This window comes from Lycium barbarum, chromosome 10 (assembly GCF_019175385.1).
Source record: "Lycium barbarum isolate Lr01 chromosome 10, ASM1917538v2, whole genome shotgun sequence".
Classification (NCBI taxonomy): domain Eukaryota; kingdom Viridiplantae; phylum Streptophyta; class Magnoliopsida; order Solanales; family Solanaceae; genus Lycium; species Lycium barbarum.
In genome coordinates, this window is record NC_083346.1 from 109,819,886 (window position 1) to 109,825,678 (window position 5,793).

At 36.8% G+C, this 5,793-nt stretch overlaps 1 long non-coding RNA gene across 1 annotated transcript; it reads left to right on the forward strand.

The window, feature by feature from the left end:
• Positions 1-3,014: 3,014 nt before the first annotated feature.
• On the forward strand, positions 3,015-4,972 carry LOC132613481 (uncharacterized). Its single transcript, XR_009571950.1, has 3 exons — positions 3,015-3,219; positions 3,704-3,784; positions 4,724-4,972. It is a non-coding gene; the product is annotated as an uncharacterized LOC132613481 (long non-coding RNA).
• The last annotated feature ends 821 nt before the right edge of the window (positions 4,973-5,793 follow it).

A 5,793-nucleotide genomic window follows, 5' to 3' on the forward strand; every position in this document is an offset into this window, starting at 1 on the left:
CGGTATTGCATCTAGTATTGGATTGGGGCTAAAAGCTTTGTACCTGTTGTGTTAGTTTAGGCTAATTCCTGCTATTATTGGTATTGTTATCCGGTTGAGTTGATCGAATGAAAGGGTTAACCGCTTGAATGGTTAGAGGTGTTCTAGTTCCACAATTGGGAAGTCGAAGTGGTAAATTAATGATGAGGTTTTAATTAATTCGAGTTATAGAGAACATTTTGGAATTTGAGTTAAGGGAATTTGAGCAAAGACACCTTGGTTGAGATACTCGGGGACATTAGTAAGACTGTGTATGTGTTAGGCTAGATTTAAAAAGTATTTAGTTTTAGAGTTGAGTGAGTTAAGTGAACTCTAGTATGTAGAGTGTGTGGCCTACTACTATCTCCAGGATTGACTTGGCTAGTTTTCAAGACTTATGAATTATGATTATGCGGTATTATATTGAATGTGTTTGAGAAATGGTTAAATGGTGACCATGATTGTGATTTGATTGGAATTGGAGAATTGAAGAGTCAAGAAAAGGTAAAGTCGATCGAGAATCGGTAAGATAAGGTACATTTTGGGATTAATTGGGTCTACATAGATTGGGGTGTTGTTGCCTTGCATAATTCAGATGTGGTATGATTTTTTAGTGAGCTTAAGGAAGGGAGTCTAGAGAAATGGGCTACATGATATGATGAAACTTTATGGGGTTTCGTGATCAGTGACTAGTGAGAAGCAAATTTCAGGTAACCAATATGATAAGGCTTAAGGAAGTGGCTTCTGTGGTACACAGTTGGATAGTTTCGTAACACTCTACAGTGGATGAGTTAGTGTGGTTTTAAGAGAAAGGAATTGCGAAAGTCCTATTTATGGGAAGGCTGGAGTTATATTTTTGAGATGGGACTATAGACGTGGTAGTATATTATGCTGCAAGTAATATTGACTGCATATCTTGGGTAAGTACCTTTGGATTTTAAGGACTCAAAAATAGATGGCCTAGGTTGGCGCAAGAGATTGTGGGATTTGATGCTTTTAGAATTGTTATGGGCATATCGAGGTGTTACTATTGAGGTTTGATGGTTAAGGATTATTATTGAGGCTACAAGTTTTTGCACTGAAAATTTTGGGGTGTATCAGATTTGAGTATCGAATAAGGGTGCAATCATAAGGTATGCAATCATAAGGAATAGTTCTTCGGTACTAAGTTGAAAGCTTGGATAGGACTCAGCTTTTGGACTCGAGAGTGATAGACATGATCGCATTTACATGAGCAAAATATTAGAGTGGCCGCCACATATATGTGGTAGGATCGTGATTGGTTTCGGAAAGTTAGAGTTAGTTCAAGTGACTATTGGCTGTATTCAGGGGTTGTACATTCATCCCAGGTCATAATCGATCGATTAGAGCTTGATGGACTGTGTTTATATTTTCAGGAGGACTTATGGGTTCACAATAAATCATCTTTACAGATCGATGAGTTTCAGTTCAGATTTGAGGTATGATAGGTTTACCGAGCTTTATTAGGGTTTGTGAGTGGACTTGATGATATCTTACTGGAAGCAGCCATTCTAATAGATAGAATGGTTTCGTCAATACTTGGTAATGATTTTAGGAGGTAATATGGTTGTGAGAGGTCTTTAGAGTGATCAGATGGTTTTCTACGGACTTGGCTCGGCAAGGTATTCAGTGGTATTCTTTCTGTATTGTGATTTGAAGGTATAAAAAAAGCCTTGGAACTATTGAAGTTGGCAAGGAGTAAGATTAGTTTGATGAAATTGCTTAGAGTGCTCCAATAAAGCAAGAGTTCTTTTCTGGCAAGAGTAAGTCATGGTTTCGGTCATTAGAAGGTTGAAAGAAAGGTTAGCGGAATCAAAGTATTTTATTGGTTCAGAATGGGCCAAGATTGTGTCTATTTCTAAAGGTTTGTGTTGTTTTGAGGAAAGTTTATGGCACCTATCGATCGCGTTCAGAGGTATGGTTATATCTAATTAGAGAATTCCAGCAAAAGCTGTTCTTATATTCGGGGATTAGTTGTGTAAGAAATTTCAAGTATGGAAAATATGGAAATTTGGGTTTTGAGCTAAGATAAAGTAAGTTTGGGCTGATAACGTGAACGAGTAGTTATTTAGCGTATTTCGTGTCATAGAGGCTTCCTTGTTGTTATATTAAAGATTTCTTGGTTATCGTCAACCTTCATACTCTCTTCTTTCATTTGAAGACGAACAATTGTTTAATTGGTATCTGATGTAATGACTCATTTGGTTGTTTAGATATTTTACCCTTTTTAACCTTGTTGACCTTTTCCAGCATTGTTGGAGTGTTTTTGTCTTGTGGGATGGGTGGAACGGTCCCCGAGGTTGTCGGATGACTCTTGGTTGATTTTGAGCAATTTAGAAGTTTTCAAGTTGAATAAGTGAAAAATAGTTGACCAAAAGTTGACTTTTGGGTAAACATGCCCGTAATCGAATTCCAAAATTTTCATTAGGTCCGGAGTGTGATTTATGACTTAGTGGGGTCATTGGTTTGGTTCCTGAAGGGTTCGGGTGTGATTGGGGTCATTGGTTGAGAAACTAGTTAAGTTAAAGAATTGGAGTTGACCACGGTCAACATCGAGTCATGATGACCCCGTTTCGATATTTTGAAAGTTCCAACAAGTTGGTATGATGATTCTGGACTTGTCCACAGATTTGGGTTATGTTCTGATGAGTTTTGGATGAGTTTGGATTGTATGGTGCTTGTTTTCGGTTTCAACCTCGATTTAAGCAAAAGGGTACCATATTGGGCAAACGACCTTTGTTTTGTGTTTTGACTGTCCCGTTAGACTCGTATCGTAATTTTTGAACTATAGCAACAAGAATCGTCGCATTTCGACATCGTATGAGGGAGTTATGGTTATTTTACTAAAGATTGGCTTGGCAGATTTTTCTGATGGTTTGTGATGGAAATTATGAAATTGCCCCTGAGTTCGTCCTAAAACTTCTACATTCTTCCAAAAATTGAAATAGCCATATCTCTCTCGTCTTAAGGTGAAATGGGGTGATTCAAAAGCCTAACTTGCGTGACATTTTGCAAGAAATCTATTGGAATTATCAAAGTGAGCTTTGGGATCATTTTAGCACCAGATCTGGGTCGGACAGCTGGGTATTTTTGTTCTAGTTATTTGCTTGGGGTTTCTTATAATCTTGAGAGCTTGGAATTAGGAAAGTTCAAAGGTGTTATTCATGATTCTTCATTGGGGTAAGATCTAAACCATAATCTAAATATTTTCCCTTGATTTATTCTCTTGGTTTAAGCTTTAATCCATGATTTCTAAAGTAGAAAATTGGGGTTTCGAATCCAAAAGTTAAAAAATGGTAAATCATGGTTTTGAAGGTCAAGATGATAGATTTTTTAGTAGGTTTTCTGAATCTAGACTAATTAAGTTATGAGTAAATTAAGTTTGTCATAAAATTCTCGTTTTACCCTTACAGGCTCGGGGTTACCTCTTTGGAGTTCATTTTGGATTTCGAATTAAAGTATTGCAATACGGATATCATTGGACTAGTCTAGACTAGTAGAGTACCATTTTGACTATATTGAACCCAATCTTTTTATAAAATTACAGTTTCACCCTTATGGCTCGGGTTTGGCTATTTTAGGTCCATTTTTGGGTTTTGGATAAAACTATGACATTATGGGTATCCTTATATTTGTATTATAATGTAGAATTCATACTTGATAGATGTTAATCGTTCCAAGGCTCTTCGGAGAAGAAAGGCACGGTTCGAATGGATTTGTTCGAGGCTCCTATTCAACCCTTCAGGTTGGTTATGACTTAACTTTTGTTTAGACTCCGATTAGAGACTTGTATGTAGTACTAGGGAATTTTTTGAGACATCATGTGAACCTTCGGGTAAGAATTTTGGGATGAAATTCATAGGTTGGTACTATTATGTGACTTGTGTGTTCAGGCTTGTGGCCTATAGAATCCCTAGGTTTATGCTTGGCTTTTTTTATGTGAATTGGTGGGTTCTATGTTTTATGGAAGACTAGTTGGAAGGAACGGATTCATGTGATACTTGTACTGTGATGGCTTTCTTATGTGAATTGATTCGAATTTATACGTTATTTATGCTACTCTCATTGCATGACATATTTTCTCATATCCATGATTTATCTGTATTGATATTGCTATTGGGAGATGGTGATGACAAAGGTAAGTATGATTCTTGCGACATTACTATATTTGCATAGCCATCTCTATGCTATGTGATATGGAGTGGTTAGCAATGATATTGGATGGAGAAGTCATTCTAGGTTGTGTGATATGGAATGACGGTATATGGACTTAGTGGTCCCCCATGGGTCATGACTGTCGATAGGTGGGCATTGTCCCCGCGGAGTATGTGTGTATCATTGCATTGCATTTCATTTGCATACACATTACATGCATGTGTGTATCATTGCATTGCATTTCATTTGCATACACATTACATGCGCTTATTATCAGTTGGTTTGATATTAATCTTCAGTGATATTTGAGTTATTGGGGGATTATTATGGTTGTGTTAGGACTTGTGTAGTAGTTGAGGCTTCGTCTCGTAATTGATTGTACTATTTCGACTTGTTAACTTGTATCTGTCTGTAAGCATGATTATCTTTCTTTTTCCTTGTTTGCATGCATGATCTAACTGTTGTCGGCCTATGATTCTTACTTAGTACCGTGTTTTGTACTGATGCTACCTTGTTGTACTCTTTTTAGGAGTGCAAAGTTCGCTGTTGGAGAGACTTCCACACCTTGCGACTGATCCCAAGGCGACGCTCCTACAGTTCTGAGGGTGAGCCTGATGATCCATGCAGCCCCAGAATCTATCTTCTTTATTGTCCTATTTCTATTTCGAGACATTATTTATTACAGATGATGTATTGACTATTAGACTTGTAGTAGTATTTAGTAGCTCTAGTGACCAGACCAGATTTTGGGATTTATCTATCTTTCGCACTTGGTATTTGTATATTATGACAGACTTATGATATTATTCTTGGGTTTCCATTTATTTATTTATTGTTGGTTGGTTGCATAAGGGACGGGTTCGCCTACTGAGGTAGGCAATAGTAGGTGCCCGCACGTTCCCGAGTTGGGGCGTGACAAAGAGATGAATTGGAAGACAAGTACATAATCTTGTTTTTATTTTCATAATGTTCTTATTATATAAATGTAAAGAGTAGTAGGATATAGATTGTCCTTTATGCAGTTTGATTGTTGTACACAAGTGTATTTATAGTGTACATTTCTAGAAGGAAGCTAGTTTTAGTGAGTTAAGATAATAATTAGTTAGTCAAATCTGTTTCCGATATAATTAGATTGTACAGCACATTATTGCAAATATTGGATGAAAGAAATCATTTCACATTTCCCCTCTCTCAAATATTTCTCTCTATAACTACCTCACCTTTCCTTCCGCCTATTTGCCATTAATGGCGGATTAATTCTTCAAGGTTCTTCAATCATTTTAACATTATATCATAGCAGTGCTAACTGTGATCCGATTACACGCTACTTACATCTAAAATCTCTGTCAATTTCTAGCTCAATCGTGCAATTTCTAATTTTTCCCTAATTCAAAATGGGAACCCTATCCAATTCCTTCATAGTTGTTAATAACTCAAGTGGCCGTGTCTCAAATGGTAGAAAATTTCCAGTTGCTAATAATCCAAATTCTAGACCTAGATGGAATGATGACTTGTATTGTGATTACTGTCACAAGAGGGGACACATTAAAGACCTATGCTACATATCTATCTGGTTTTAAATTTACCAATAAACAGAGG